Raw genomic sequence first — 16494 nt, forward strand, 5'->3', positions numbered from 1 at the left:
AATAGTCTATAGTACAATTAAGATTGGGTACCTTATTCTGGTAACACTATTGGACGCGGCCTACTCTGTAGTTGTTACAAGTTGTTGTAAAGATACCACAAATGAAGTGATCCAGATTCATTCATGTACTGACATGAGGAAGGGGGGTGTCCTATGCAATCAGTTTGCAGGAGACCAGATCAAGAAATAAGTCACTCTTACTTTATAACGTTGTTTACTATATAAGACTGACTATTACACTTAGATGACCTAGGTAAGTCGATCTTAATCCTAAGCTAACTATGAACTCCTGTTTAATTGGGATTATCCTTAGATTTTAATAGGTGAAGGTTGGCTCAACGACCCGGCTCAATAAGCCTCCAATTTTAGGGGTAAGATCGGGTAGATAGCTGGGGACATAGGGTGCAAGACGAAATTCACACCTACCCGATTTAGGGATAGGAGAAAGATGTTTCTCGTAAGTTATGAAACCCGGATTTCTATTTTCCTTACTTAAGCAAGTGATAAAAGGAATTAACTAAGTGAAAGTTAAATCCTAAGTTAAGGGGAAGGAAATTTCTAAGTGTTAAGTAGATTTTCCTTGAATAATTTAAGTTGAGCTTTAATTGGTAAAATTGCAATGAAATTTGTATAATAAATAGGTTGTTGAAAATAGTTAGTGTAATTGGTGAAAGAAGGAATGGAGATTTGAAAGGAGAAAATAATATTGGAAAAGTTGGGGAAAATTATTAAGTGGGAATAAATATAGAAATTAAGTACGTGGAATTAATGTGGAACAATATGAAGATTAAGTTTGGAAAATTCGGGGAAGAATACGGCAAAGTATGAAAAATTAGGTGAAGTACGGAGTAAGGAATTAAGGAAAAATATAGAAAATATTATTTTGGAATTATCCTAGAAGATCCGTGTAAAAGTATCACAAAGTGGTGAGCAAACGTGTACGGAGAACAATGTTCGCAATAACTAAGAGCGAGATCGTTGAGAGTGGGATCAGCGAGATCGTTGAGAGCGAGATCATTGAGATCAAGACCAGCGAGACTGGCGAGGAAATGGGAGAGAGCGAGATTGGATAGAAGATGGCAGAGAGCGAGACCAGCGAGAAAGATGGAGAGAGCGAGAGTGGAGAGAAAAGTTAAAGCGGGAGAGAGCGAGAGGGAGAGCGAGATTGGAGAGAGCAAGACCAGCGAGATTGCTGGAGAGAGCGAGAGTGAAGAGAGTGAGACTAGCGAGAAAGTGGGAGAGAGCGACACTGTCGAAAGTGGAAAGAGCGACACTGCCGAGAGCGGAAAGAGCGAGAGCGCCTATGCTAGCCTTGCTTTGTCCAATTCGAACGTCACACCCATGCCTCGCCTATGCATTGAACGGCCGAGCAAGCTTCTGGGCAATGTATTTGGACGCGTTTGGGTGGATTATGCATGTAAAAACCCTAATTTGAATACAAACAAAGCTTGAAGATGTAAGGGAAAATGTCAATTAAAATCTAGGTGTCCGATTAAGAGAAATTCTTAAACCCTAAGAAATTGTGTTGAATGCGTTTGGGAAGAACACATTCAACCAAGATGAAGTCAGGTTACGTTGATAAAGGGAGGATTAAACATTTGGCCATGCAGCCAAGTAGATGCTGTCAATCCCACGAGCAATTTGAACGACTAAAAATAGGGAGTTGGGATTTCATTTTCAAATCACACAAAAATCATAAATTTCATAGGGAAAGTAGAGGGCAGTGAGGGTTTAGAGGTATGTGTCAAATATGGACGATGAGATCTTCCAATATACTCGTGCATTTGGAGTGATTTCAAAATCACCTGAAAGCTCTGGAAATCTAGTTTTCAGAGTAGGGCTGCCGTAGGGAAAGGCTCAAAGAAACTAGGCTGGAGGTTGAGAAGAAGGCAGAAGGGTTAGACTGTCGGATCAGTTTGGGTCAGTCTTGAAGATTTTGAGATTCCGGCGAAACAACGAGGAATTATGAGCTTAACGTTTAGGGTAAGATTCCTAAGACATTTTAGAATAAGTTTGTAGAAGGAAGGATTTCAAAATAAGGTTCGGAACTATAAGTAATCTAAGTTGAAAGTTGAATCTCGATTCTAGGGGTGAAAAAGAACCAGAGGAGCTACTAGAGTGAAAAGTTCCTAAGAGTTCGAGGTGAGTGGCTAAAATGTTTTCGAACTAAAACGTTTTTAAACTGTTTTGATGCAAATGTTTTATAGAAAGCATGTTTGCGAAAATAATTCTCATGCCTACTAGTTTTCTAAAGTGGTTTCCAAGCAAGTTTGAATTGTGATTTGAACTCATGCATATTGTTGAAAAACTATTTACATATGTATATGTATTGATTTTATCCAGCAGGATTACCGTCTTTAAAGCTATGTTGTATATGTGTTATACTGTACATGCTTTAAAGAGAAAAGTTGTTTATAAATAGTTTTGGTAAAATGTGATGTCGAAGTACAAGGAGAAGGCATCCACCCAACTAGATACTGAAGTACAAGGAAAAGGTATATATTGGTACTGAAGTACGTTTGAGAAGGTACCAAGCCAATGGGATACTGAAGTACAATGGAGAAGGTATCCTAGTAGCTCGATACTGAAGTACAATAGAAGGTATCTGAGCAGTAGTACCTAATGTGTTAAGGTACTTAGTGTGGCCCCAGGTGAATAAAGTCAGAGATTCAGCAAAAGGGTTCTCTCTGGGCTAGTAGTTGGTGTTGGGATTATTTTACCAGATATATAGTACTTTGATTTGAGAAATGATTTTACTATTTTATGTTTAAAACAGTTTTATATACATTACGCTTGGAAAATATTTATGCTGCAAAAGTTTATATTTCAGATAAAACTATTTTATGAAATTATGCATGAGAATTTACTGTGTTTTCTCGGTCACTCACTGGGCGTAAGCTCACCCTATTTTCAAATGTTTTTGTTCCCCACCCCCTCAGGTAGCGGTCAAATTCTCTGAAGACAGCTCAGTATCTGCTCTGCCACTAAAGGACCAAAAGACTTGTAACCGTTTGCTAGGTGGTTACTGTTAATATTGTACACATGTTACTATTGTTCATATAGGGACTAGGGTTTGTGGGTTTTGGGACTTGTAAATCTAATGTTGTAAATACTCTAAACATATTAAGTTTCTAAGTTAATAAATTGTGGGCCTACAGCTGTCCCATTGCATATAATTTATATTTGGTATCAGAGTTATTCCGCAAGAGTTTTTACGTAGTAAATGTCAGCCTAAGGGTTGATAACTACTGCAGTCACGCCCTTCTCTAGGCTAAGAGGGTGATCTGGGGTGGGGTGTGACATAAGTACTGAATCTAGGTCTTGAACAAGGGGCCCCACCCTCTCACTGGGCTGAGAGGGATCTGGTTTAGTGACTGGATCACAAACCAATTGTTCATTAGAGGATTAGTTGGAATTTAAGGAACAAGATGTAATCTTGGGGGTAAAATAGACATTTGACCCAGCCATTATTACGAACAACCTGTGAAGGGTTAACTTACTAATCATGGTTATATCGAGTGGACATAATATATCTACAGTGAAGGGAGTGCAACTATTGACTTTAATGGACATAATATATCTACAGTTATTAAAGAAGTTGTACAAAGGTATGACTTAAAACCCTCTTATTATGGTATGAACATGCTTTATATACAGCCAAAATTAATGAATTAGAATACTTATTGATCCTTGTTGCTTCTGCTGCATACTGATATACTCCTTCAATTATCAATAAAGATGTTATTCAACATTACTTCAATAAAGGTTGGTTGTCATTGAATATATAAATTGCGCTTATAAATTATTAATCCAATAAACTAAGATCCATGGCTACTATATGAATACTTGAATTTAGGTTGGTTGTCTTATTCTGATAACACTATCGAATGTTGCCCACGCTATAGTTGTTACAATTTGTTGTAAGGTACTATAAACAAAGTGATCCTAATTCGTTTATGTATGGATATGAGGAGTGGGGGCATTCTATGCAATGAGTTTGCGTAAGATCGAACCAAGAAATAAGTCACTCGTACTTTATAACGCTGTTTATTGTTTAAGACTGACTATTTGTCACACCTCATTCTAGATTTTCCTTCTAACCTAGAACGAAGCATGAAGACATTAAACATCACTTCTCTCTATGACATCTAACGTCCCAACTCTTAACATATCCTGTACTAAAGATCGAACCCAGACATCTAAACCCATTTCAAAAAATAATCTATGTTCATTAACAGAGTTTAGGAATTTGATTCAGTTTAAATTACAATACTGTTTAAAGAGATTTATAGACCAACGGTAAGGATGATTTTGAACAAAACCTCCCATGACATGTACCTCACAAGTTCTAACTGTTCTGGAATAATTTCATATACATGCACAAACAATACAACATATGTTTTAACAACATTAGTGGCGTTTGACGGCTCAGCAGGCACCAGGAACTTGTCGCTACCTGGGGTGGGGAAAAACATAATACATGGAAAGCATGAGCTAAAGCGTAGTGAGTGGTAATTTAGTATAAACATAAATTTTCTCTTTCCAAACTTCAATGAATTATAAAAAAATATTCTATAAATTGTTGGAAACGTATATAAGATTTATTAATAGCTCAAACTCGTGTTACTCAAACAATGGCATGATCATATTTCATATAAATCACATTATAAAACATTCAGGCGTCATCAGAAAACCACACCGACCCTGTACCCGAATACTCATTTCACAACGGCGGGTTACTCTAGACAAAGAATGCACCCCGTGGAGAAAACAAAATCACAAGGTCATACGTGCACGTAGAGCTGCCTCAAGGCTAGGCATAGATACACACCATAGGCCCAGGTTACTCTGGACTCCCCGATATACTTTGGCCACATCTGACCCCGATGGTAGCTCCCTGATAGCCTGGGTGGTGCTACAGGCGCAGGTTCCTCTGGACTTACCGGTATACTCTGGCCACATCTGACCCTGGTAGCCCCCTGATCGTCTGAACGATGCTACTGAAACACATCTGACCCCGGTAGCCCCCATCACATTTTATAAATCATAGCATATTATCATATATAATTACATTCTATATCAAAACATTCAAAAATAAACCACTCACTGTTAATCGGCTCCTCCTAATAATTTTGGTTTCTCCATCTCCCGTTTATCCTAAAATTATATTGATAATCCTCTAGTTATGCTTCACATGAACATAATCCAATTATTTGAACATTAATCTTCAAGTATAACCAATTTCACTTAAACTTTTGTCAAATCCCTAATTTGATCCAAGGTAGACTTTGCTTTGTAAATCGGTCCTTCAATTACTCTAAAATTTACTCAAGACCTTAAAATTAATCTTCAATATGAACTAGTTCTATTCCAATTTTCCTTAATTTTTCTCATTAATCCTAATTAGGGTTTACTTCAAATTAACCCATTAATCAACTTCATAGTTGACTTAGATCCCAATATCTTCTAATTTCAGGTTTAATGTATCATAACAAATCATAACAATACCAATTGGATCCCTAATTATGCTTGAGAACACCTAAATTAACCTAAAATTAATTTTTCAACTTTTAATGACGGACAATAGATGACAGACAAGCGTCAAACCAGGAAAGTCAACTCTTTCTTCAACCTCCAGCCCATAAATTTCCAGATTTGGCCTCTATTTTTCCGGTGAGCGTTTCCAACTTAAATTCATCATGTTTTGGCCAGTTAAAGCTTAAGTAGCCTATATAAACCTTTTACCTATCCTCTTAATTAACTTACCTCAAAGTTTGGACGTCCGAATTGCCCTAGATCTCCCGGAATTGACCAAACTCTCCACGGTGCCCCTGTTTTTCCGGCGCGAAGTAGCAGAAATTTTAGAGCTTAAATTCATAAATTCCAGCCAACAACGATCTGATTAAAGACCATAGAGTTCTAGAAGAATCTTATAAGTAACTTAAGTTTAAAATTGGAGCTTTGAATTAGCCTCTAACGCCACGAATTTGCTAAAAACCCGAGCATTCTCTTTTTTCATGATAACTCTATCGCCACTGTTTTTCTTCGTTTTCCTTACTTTTGCGGCCAAATTTCTTCAAATAAAGCCTCCTACGAGCTTCTTCTTTACTTCCTATTTAATTTGGTTGCATTTTGCCTAATTTGCCTTCACATGACGACCCTAATTCGGAAACAAGTTTTTCATCTTCTTCGGTTGGCCAAACTAAAAAAAAATCGAAATTCCCTTTTTCTCTTCATTTTTCAGCTTTAGTTTCCGGTTTAACATGTGCCCAGATGATTAATCCTTGACCTCAAAGCCATCCAATAAGAAATTTCAATAGAAAGTATCTCAAATTTTCCAAAATCTCTCAAATTCTCTTTTTTCCTCTTCCTCTCGGTTTTCATCATTTTCCATTAATTTCCTTTAATTTCCAGCACATTTATTCCCAATAAGCCTTAAACAAGCAAAATTTTTAAAACTCAGAAATTACTAAAATTTCACCGCTTTTCAAAATGTTGACTTTTCTTCTACTTTGACTTTGTCTATTTGACCGTTGACTTTGACAATTGACTTTCACCTATCCCGCATATGCAAAATTCATCATCAAATTTATTTTACATGCTTAACTAGGTCTGTTACCCCCAAATTATTCCTCAAATCCTTATTTCCTCTTCCTAAATGAAACAAACGTCAATCCAAATCTTTTTATTTTTAATTATAATCTTAACAAGAGATCCACATCAAACTTTATCTCGAGACCCGAGTTCAATCTCAACTATATGCATCATAATATTTTAAGAAAGAGTAAAAGAAGAGAGGGCTTACACTATTTCTCTTCGATGATCTAGGTAACTCGATCTTAATCCCGAGCTAATTATGAACTCCTGTTTATTCGAGATTATCCTTAGATTTGCATAGGTGAGAGTTGGCTCAACAGCGTCAGCTCAATAAGCCTCCTATTTCAGGGGTAAGACCTGGAAGATATCTGGGGACATAGGGTTCAAGAAGAAATTCACGCCTACCCAATTTAGAGATAACGAGAAAGGTTGTTCTCTTAAGTACTGAATCCAGGTCTTGAACAGGGGGCCTCACCATCTCGTTGGCCCGAAAGGGATCCGGTTTAGTGATTTGATCACAAACCAATTGTTCATTAGAGGATCAGTGAAACTTAAGGAGCAAGATGTAATATCGATAGTAAAACAGCATATTGACCTAGCCGTTATTACAAACCACCTGTGAAACGTCTACTTACTGATTATGGTTAAATCAACTGGCCAAAAATATATCTATAGTGAGGAGAGTGAAATTAACGAGCTATAGTGGTGTGACTTGGTAGTTAAGGAATACTGATTAATTTGGTCTAAAGAGTTTTAGCCAATTAATCTTAAATCGTTGGAACTCATGATCTATAGGTCTATAAGGTCCTTTTACTAGCTCGTAAAACATACCTTGAATTATTGAATTGAATGAATATAGAATGATATCAATTTGAATTGTTCAAATTGAATTTCAGTTTGAAAATGTTCGAATTATAATTAAGGTTTGAATTCTAAAAAGTTCAAATTCAAATTAAGGTTTATATTAAATTGTTATTTAATTAATGAAATATGTTTAATTAATTAAAAATCAAATTAATTTCCATTTTCAATTCAATTTCAGAAACTATATTTTGAAATTTTTTATTTAATTAATTGTGAATTAATTAAATTTAGTTTTTAATTAATTCAATATAAAAGGAATTGAAAATAAAAAAACCTTAGTAGTGGATTTATCCACAATCTGTGAACGCATGAGGTGGTTTTATTCTGATACACGCACCTAGCACTCTTTTGAGTGAAGTTTGAGGTGGCTTTCAGCTGGATCTACATACCTACAATTAGAAGAAGATTAAAATTTTGCTGAAATATCTGGTTGAAGAGTTGATTTTTTTTTTTTTTCTTCTGAAAAAGCTCTTCTTACATAAAAAACCCACACAAAGTCTCTTCAAAATTCACTCCATTTTGAGTTCCACCACTCAAATTCAAAGCTGAGAAAGTAGAGAAGATCTCTTGGTGGTTCACTGAAGAGTTGGAACTAGAATCACATGAAGAGAAGCTGGAAATTGGAAGAATTCATCAAAGATATGTAGCTTAGAAACCGTTTTTTGAAGTTTCTATTTAAGCATTGTTTTAGAAATCAAATTAAATGTAATTAGAGTGCTTATTGATTTTGTTTGCTTCCGTTGCATGTTATCTTATCCTAACACTATAGTGGTATGTCTCGGTTGTTAATGAATATTGATTAAATTCAGGTTAAAGATTTTAAACGATAAATCTCGAATTATTTGAGCTCATGATCTGTAGGTTTATAAGGTCTCTCTACTAGCTCGTAAAAGATTAAACCTTGGATTAGAAAATTGAGCGAATTTCAAGTGTTCAAATTCGAAATTAGGGTTTGGAATTTGAAATATTCGATTTTATTTTTAGGGTTTGGATAATTATATTCAATATAATTAAACGTTTAAATTTATCTAAATTAAACGTAATCGGAGAGTTTAAAATATTTAAATACTTATTTAAATATTGAATACATGAATAAGATTCATATTTATAAATTCAATTTTTAGAATTGAATTTTATTTTCATCTAAACTAATTTTAAAGTAAAATTAATTAGAATTAAAAATGATAAATTAAAATTAAAATTTAATTTGAGTGAAAAATCCAACATTGATTTTTAGTGCATTTTTCCACATTTCAACACTTAGGCCACTCACTTAGTGCTGATGGAAGCCTTAATTAGCTGAATAAGTTAGTGCTTGCACGATCTATCTTGATGAATACTCCAAATTTTAGGAGATTACATTCATGCAATCTTATTTTCTGAGAATTTCAAGCAATAATTGTTTTCGCCTTCAAACTCTCTTAATCACACTCAATCCCCCTCAATTTTGAGTTTCCACCCCTCAATCTTAGGCTTAGAATGGTAGAGAAGAGCCTGGTGGTCTACTAGAGTTTTGAAGTTTCAATTTTGTGGATTAGGCAAGGAGCAAGAGGAAATCAACAAAGGTATACACACATAAAACCCTCTTTCTATTGAAACTATTTCTTTGCATGCTTTGAACTCAAATGAAGTGTAATTAGAGTACCTAATGATTCTGTCTGCTTCCGTCTTATGCTTGTTTACTCAATCATGAAGGATATGCTACATGCCTGTGTACTGTAGTTCAAAAGAAGCTGGGATTCTAATCTACCATCAATAGAATTTGCTTACAATAACAGTTATCGTTCCAGCATCGGAATAGCACTGTAAACAACATTCTATGGTAAAGGGATGTAGAAGTCCTTTATGCTAGGATGAAGTTGAAGAAAGGAAGTTATTGGGACAAAAACTAGTTCAAGCTGCTATTGAAAATGTGAAGCTGACCAAGGAGAAATTGAATACAGCTCGAGATAGACATAAGAGTTATGCAGATAAACGACGTAGGGATTTAGAATTTGAGGTTGGTGATAGGGTCTTCCTCAAATTATCTCCATGGAAAGGTGTCCTACATTTTGGAAGGAAAGGGAAACTGAGCCCGAGATACATCGAACCTTATGAGATTCTGGAACGCATAGGGCCATCAGCCTATCAGTTAACACTACCTATGGAGTTATCTAAAAATCATGATGCCTTTCATGTTTCCTTCTTAAGGAAATATGTCCTAGATTGACGCATGTTCTTGGGTCTCAACCCATGTAGCTAAAGGAAAACTTATCATATGAGGAGGAGCCCTTGTGGATACTAGACAAGAAGGAGTAGGTGTTATGAAACAAGACGATACTACTGGTTAAAACGCTGTGGAGAAACTACATAGTAGAAGAAACAACTTGGGAGGGTGAAGATCGGATGAAAACCAAGTAGCCACATCTATTCTCCTGATGACGTTCACTGAATTTCAAGGACAAAATTTCAATAAGGTAGTCATAACTTGTAAGCATTAAATCTTTGTTATTTTACTAAATTTTTGTTATTTTACTTAAGCTTAAGTTAGATTTAAATAACTCATTAGGATTGATTTGCATGAATTAAAGTGAACTCTGTGAAATTAAGGTTGCAACTTGAGCGAAGTTTAGTAGAAGTGTTGAATATGAAAATAAAAAGGGAATTTTTTAAAGGATATTGTTACTTTTTAAGGAGAACTAAGGCTAAATAGGAAATGTAGGGGAAAGAAGTTAAACTATGTGAAGGAAATTACCTAAGGATTGTAAATATAGAAAGGGAATGAAAGAGGTGTGAGACCCGAGAGGCATAGAGTTAGAAGTTTTCAAAATTGTTAGGGAATTCGAGTAAAAATTGTATAATGTTAAGTAATTTCTTTTATATGAATTTCAAGATAATGGATGAGGTATGAGATAAATAAGATTTAGTTGGTTAAAAAGTTGGAGGAGGAGCTGGCAAGAAATTAAGTGAGGCAAGGAATGTGTTGCTGGTTGCATATAAAAAGGGAGGTAGAATTGGCCAGTGTTCACAACTCACTTTTGAAAACCGAGAATTTCATCAGCCAAATCTCATAAAGATCAAAGAAGTAGACGATGGAGGGAAACCATGGTGAATCTTGATCGAAAGGTTGGTGAAAATCAAAGGATACCAAAACCTGGTCTAAAATTCGGGCAAACCTGAGTATGGTGAAGATATGAGTTGATTTTTGGCTGGTGAAGAGGACTCAAAGGCTCAAATTCAAAGGTTAGTTACTTTAAAGGTTATTTAAGTTTTTATGTAAGAAAGTTTTATTCAATTCGGCTGGAAATGGAGAATTTTGTGCTGAAAATGCAATTGGAAACGATGGTCTGATCAAAGGGCTATCGGCTGAAAGTTGAAGAAGACTAGCTTGTTGGAGCCTGTGGACGCATCGTTGGGCAATCGATACCTCACGCACACCCGTGCATTGTCACATGCGCGCCAACCATGCACTCCACACCCTTCTTGCATTCAGCAGCGTCTGTCCGCTCATCCTTTGCATTCAACAATGCTTGTCCATGCCTAGCGCATTGCAGCGTGTCGTCTAGCACCCATAAGCCTGCCCTTATGCGCGTGTCCTAGCACCCACACCCTAACCTTTTGTTTCAAAATGTTCAAGAAAATACCAGATGAAACCAAATGAAAATTAAGGAAGTCAAAGATTAAGAAAGAAAAACATGAGGGAACTGTAATCGTTGAATCCTAAGAAGGGTTCTATATTCATTCATAATGTCATAGTCTTCTATTATTATGAGCTAATACACATTAAAAAACGAGCATTGAACATCAAAAGAAATATAACTCTCAACTTGATCATCATGATCAAACAAAAGTCACTTAGTATTTTTCCCTTACACTCCTTCTCACTCGTCAAATTATAGCCATAAATGGCTAAAAGGTATTAGATATATAGTGGGATTCGAAATAAGATTTCCATGTGTTGAAGAATGAAATCCACAACAAACATTGAGCAATTGAAGCTTCTATGTCAGTTGTACATTCAGTCAGTCATTTGGTCTTCATAACTCACAGTGGTAGATTGAACACACTAAGATATTATGCCCATTAATTCTACTACTCTAAAATTATTTTTAAATCTAAAATGTTTTTTTTTTTTATTTTCTTATAAATAGACGACAAAGAGTTTGATTTTAGAGATAGATTTATTTCTCCCTATTTTCCATCTCTTTGATTTTCTCCAAGAAAAAGTTTTTTTCTTGTTTCCAAGACTTTTCTGACGAGTGCCCGTCTGTCAAGAGTGTTATGTTAACCTTAGGAAGAAATCGGTGTGAGACGATTAGCATTACATAGATCTGTAACAATCAAATGATTTTAAAACAATAGGTTTGTAACTGTCATACACTTTCATTGAAACATTAGATATGTAATCGTTTACTGGCTGCAAGATCTGTAACCATCAAAACGACAAGTCATTCCCAACAACGTTACAACTTCAAACCTAAAGGATCACATAAAACAAGATTCAGATGCAGTAGAATATAGCATAGATTTTTTTTAATTTTCTTTTGAATGTAACGATCAGTGTATCCCGTAAGTAAAAATGAATTTTCTTTTAACTAGGATTATCACAATTTTTTTTGAAAAATAATATTTTGATTTAAATTAATGTGTGAAATTATGAAGATATCAAATCATACAAATAATAAAAAAGATATATGTGTTTTAAACTAATATACGATTATCACGAAATTTTTAGAAAAAATAAATAAATATTTTGGTTTTTGAACTAAAGATTAAAATTAGGAGGACAATCAAATCATTCAAATGAAAAATAATGCCAAAAAGAAAAAAAAAATTAAAAGATGGTTATGACAAAATTAAAAAGCAAAATATTTTGGCTTTAAGTTAAAATTTGAAATTAAGAGATAATCAAATAGTCTAAATAAAATATTTTTTATATTTAACCCTCTAATAACATTCTCATATTTTTCATCAAATACAACTAAAGTACGTATTTTTAACATGATAAAACACGTGCACATTCAACTAGTTTTTTACTAGTATTTTATATCTCTTTTCCGAAAATATAGTGACTCCATTAAATATAGGATATTTGTAATATATAGTAGAGTAAGAGAAAAAATCTAAAAATGTATTACATCCTTAAAATACTTGTAAATATGAATGAGTTGACTAGTCAATCTTTAAATTTTTTTAATTTCCAATTTTGCCCACCCTTGTCTTATCTTGTTGTACACATTTTTTTGTAGTCTTTTTTTTTCTCTTCTTTGATTTTTGCTTCTTTTATCCATTTTTTCATTTTTTTTCGTTTTCTTTTCTTTTCTTTCTCAGTTTTTGTTACTTCCCTTTCTTTTTTTCATTCTTTCTTTTATCCTATTTTTGCTTCTTTCCTTTATTTTTTTTATTTTCTTTCATTTTCTTATTTTTCCCTTTTATTTTCTTTTCTTTATTTTTTATTTTCTTTTATTTCCTTCTTTTTTCCTTTTACCTTTCTTTTCTTTTTTAATTTTCTTTTCTTTCTTCGATTTTTTCTTTTTTTGTTTTTATTTTCTTTCTTTGGTTTTTTATTATTTCTTTTATTATTTTTATTTTCATTCATTTCTCCAATTTTTGTTTCTTCTCTTTTCCTTTTTTATTATTTTATTATTTTATTTTATTTTCTTTCTCCCTTTTTACCTTTCTTTTATCTTTTATCTTTTTATTTTTCTTTCATTTTTTGGTTTTTGCTTTCTTTTTTTCTATTTAATTTTCTTTCCTTTCTTTAGTTTTTGCTTATTCTCTTTCTCTTATTTTTAAAATTTTTCTTTCCTTTATCTGAATTTTTTCTATCATTGATAGCTTAATCTTTGATAGAAATCTATCATTGATAGCCAACTTAGTGAATTTAATTAATAAAGTTGAATCTCGAACTAAAATGTAAGTGGAATGCCTAGAAGTTATCACTAATAGCATGTTTATCAGTGATAGAAGCTATCATCGAAAAGAAAATGGACTTATAAATGTTTAGGAACAATAAGAAAGGGGCAAAAAGGTGTTCAGTGGTTATGGTTGATAGAAGCTACTACTGATAGCATGTTACAAGTGATAGAAGCTAATACTAATAGCATGTTTAGATTATTATTGGGTGTTAGATAATTTCTACTAATAGATTATTTGTTGTTTAGATTATTTAGACGAAGCTTCATAATATTTTATCATTTTTTAAAAAAAATTTTAAGAAGAAAAACTTGTTTTGACGTTTCTAATTTCTCTCAGGTTTGTGATTAATAAATCATACCACAAAAAGGAAAGAAAATCAATTTGTTAGCTCGAATGATAATATATATATATATTACATTACTCGATTCTTTGAGCATAGTGCTTGAACTGCTAATCTTGCAGATAAATTAGTAGCATTGCCCAATCCAAACGACTTTGCAGATACATCAATTGAACAATTTTCCATACCAATGCAAGTCTTTTCTACCAAAAGAGCACTATTTGAAACATCCCATGAACCTTTTTTGAATGAACCACATTTTCCCTCTGGATTTCCATAGCTAGAAAATTGGATTTCAGAGATGATATGCCCTCCCTGACAAGACAACTCTAACGTACATCCTTCATTAGCATTTCCACATATTGTTCCCACAGTGATGGTCTGAACTATGACTTGTTGAGGATTTCCACAAATTTCTTCAAACAAAACCAACGTGTTGGTGTCATCCGATAGAAACGATCTTGGAACGTGATACCATCTTTGGGAAGGATTCCCACAATTTCCAACGCACTTGCTAGGGTCATATGCGCCTCTATAATCACAGGTTGCGCTGCAACTATCATTGCCAGCAATGAAAGAAGGCCAAAATCGACCTATGCTTTGTCCATTTACCCAAGCCTGACCTTTTCCCATTCCTTGCATGTCCAATGCTACAGGGTCAATTCCTGAGGGTGTCTTAAAGCTTGTTTTGTACCATGTCATTCTCCTGCCAATAGATTTTTTATTTAATGTGCTCCATTTTGTTCTCTGTGAGAACATTGGGTTGTAAAGTTGCTTCATTTCTCCATTTAATCCAACCTTATAAGACCATAAATTTGATGACAAATCAGTTGTGACATTTCCATCTCCAATAAGATAAATGGGACCTCCATCAATTCCAGTTGGCACCGTGTCATAAAATGCATCATAATTTTTCAATCCTACTGTTGCACTCAAAAGGGTTATGGTGTTGGTTCCGACTTTTAATAGAATGGGTTTCTCAAATACAAAACTCTGGCCATTGCTTCCCCATTGCGATCCAATGTACCGTCTATTAACAAAGGCATGAAGCACATGACCTTTTGTATTCACTTGTAGAGTTACATTTTGAAGTGAAGATGTTGAATTAGTTTCAACATTTGTCATATACCACAAGTAGTCACTAAAATCAACCGTGGTTCCTTTTTGTTCCAAAAGAAGGTTTGCATTAAATGTACCTTTTCCTTGTAGAGTATCTCTCATGGGCTCCGGAGCCCAAACCCACGACAGTGCATTTTCCTTCTCATTCTGCACCTTCACAAACATAGATGTTTGGGAATTGATCTTTGCAGTGTTGAAAAGCTCTTTGTTGCAACCGTTAAGAATGCTCACAGACCAAGCTGGTACAAAGTACTTTCCATCTGCCTGCAAATCTATGGTAGCATCATTGCTGGCATCAGTGTTGCTCAAAAAACAAAACCTCTCCCCTACTGTGGGGTTGGAGAATTTCGTTAAAGTAACAAAGCTACCAAATTTTTGGTCTGAACGGGTGCCGTTGGTGAGAATCTTCTCTCCCATTTTGATGGATTCGTGGAGTTGTTTGAGATGTCCCCATTTGGGTTGATTCACGTTTCCATATTCATCAAGTGGGGCGTTGTAATCATACGACGTAGTAATGAATGGACCTCCCGATGTTCTTCCAAAGTTTGTGCCTCCATGATACATGTAATAGTTGTTAAACACACCACCAGATTGAAAAAATCTTGCCACAGAAAAAGCTACATCTTCTGCACTTCTATAAGGGTCTTTATCGCCCCATTTCTTGAACCATCCCACCCAATTTTCAGTAAACATTTTTGGGCTCTTAGGATTGTTAGGACTAAAGTTATCACAATAGAATCCATTGCATGTATTGATGATAGGTTGTGGGGCATCACTTTGTTGGCACATGATCCATGGAACACCAATATTGAGAGATTCAGCCATTTGAGCACACCAGTTGATATATGTTTTTCCTGCGCTTCCATATGGGGTCATCACGTTTCCATACTCGTTCTCGATTTGAGCTAAGATTATTGGCCCCCCTTGTGATGCAAAGAGGTTGGCTTGTTTGCACATATTCACTATCTTTGTTGTGAAAGTTTGCATTTCATTCTTGTAGACTTGATTGTCAGTTCGAAGTTGGATTCCCGGCATATTATGCAACCACAGTGGAAAGCCTCCATAGTTCCACTCGGCACACACGTAAGGACCAATCCTCATCACAACATATAGCCCAGCCTCTTGAACGAGTTGGAAGAATTTGATAAAGTTTAGATGTCCAGAGAAATCATATTTTCGTCGTCGAGGTTCGTGGCGATCCCAAAAAATGTACGTCTCGATTGCATCAAGTCCACCATCTTTAGCTTTTTGAATAAGATCAGGCCACATTGCTTCGGTGCTGCGTGGATAATGAATTGATCCTGAGAAGATAACACGTCGTTCACCATTGATAATTATGGCATTTGAATCATAGGAGACACTGTCTCCTTTACAAAAAGAAAAGCAAGATAAAGTTGCAAAGAGAGGAAGAACAAGCCATTGAAGGTTAACCATCTTTGATTTTAAAACTTTAGGTGTTTGGTTTATGTCGGAATCAATGTGTTTATATACAAGGAATCTACGTAAATATGTGATAGGTCTTTCCATCAATCTTTGTACTCTTTTTGTTGATGAATTCTAAATATAGGAATAATGTAAGTGAATTTAGCTGGCCAAACTTGATCGGTATGAGTTGCTTTAGTGAAATTTGGAAAATACTCTTTTTAGAAAAGAATTTCAAAAATATTGTTCGACCT

At 34.7% G+C, this 16494-nt stretch overlaps 1 pseudogene; it reads right to left on the minus strand.

The window, feature by feature from the left end:
* Positions 1-13771: 13771 nt before the first annotated feature.
* LOC150034990 (beta-galactosidase 15 pseudogene) lies at positions 13772-16252 on the minus strand (annotated as a pseudogene).
* Between the last annotated feature and the right edge of the window lie 242 nt (positions 16253-16494).

This window comes from Benincasa hispida, chromosome 7 (assembly GCF_027475165.1).
Source record: "Benincasa hispida cultivar pf3 chromosome 7, pf3_genome.v1.1, whole genome shotgun sequence".
NCBI lineage: Eukaryota > Viridiplantae > Streptophyta > Magnoliopsida > Cucurbitales > Cucurbitaceae > Benincasa > Benincasa hispida.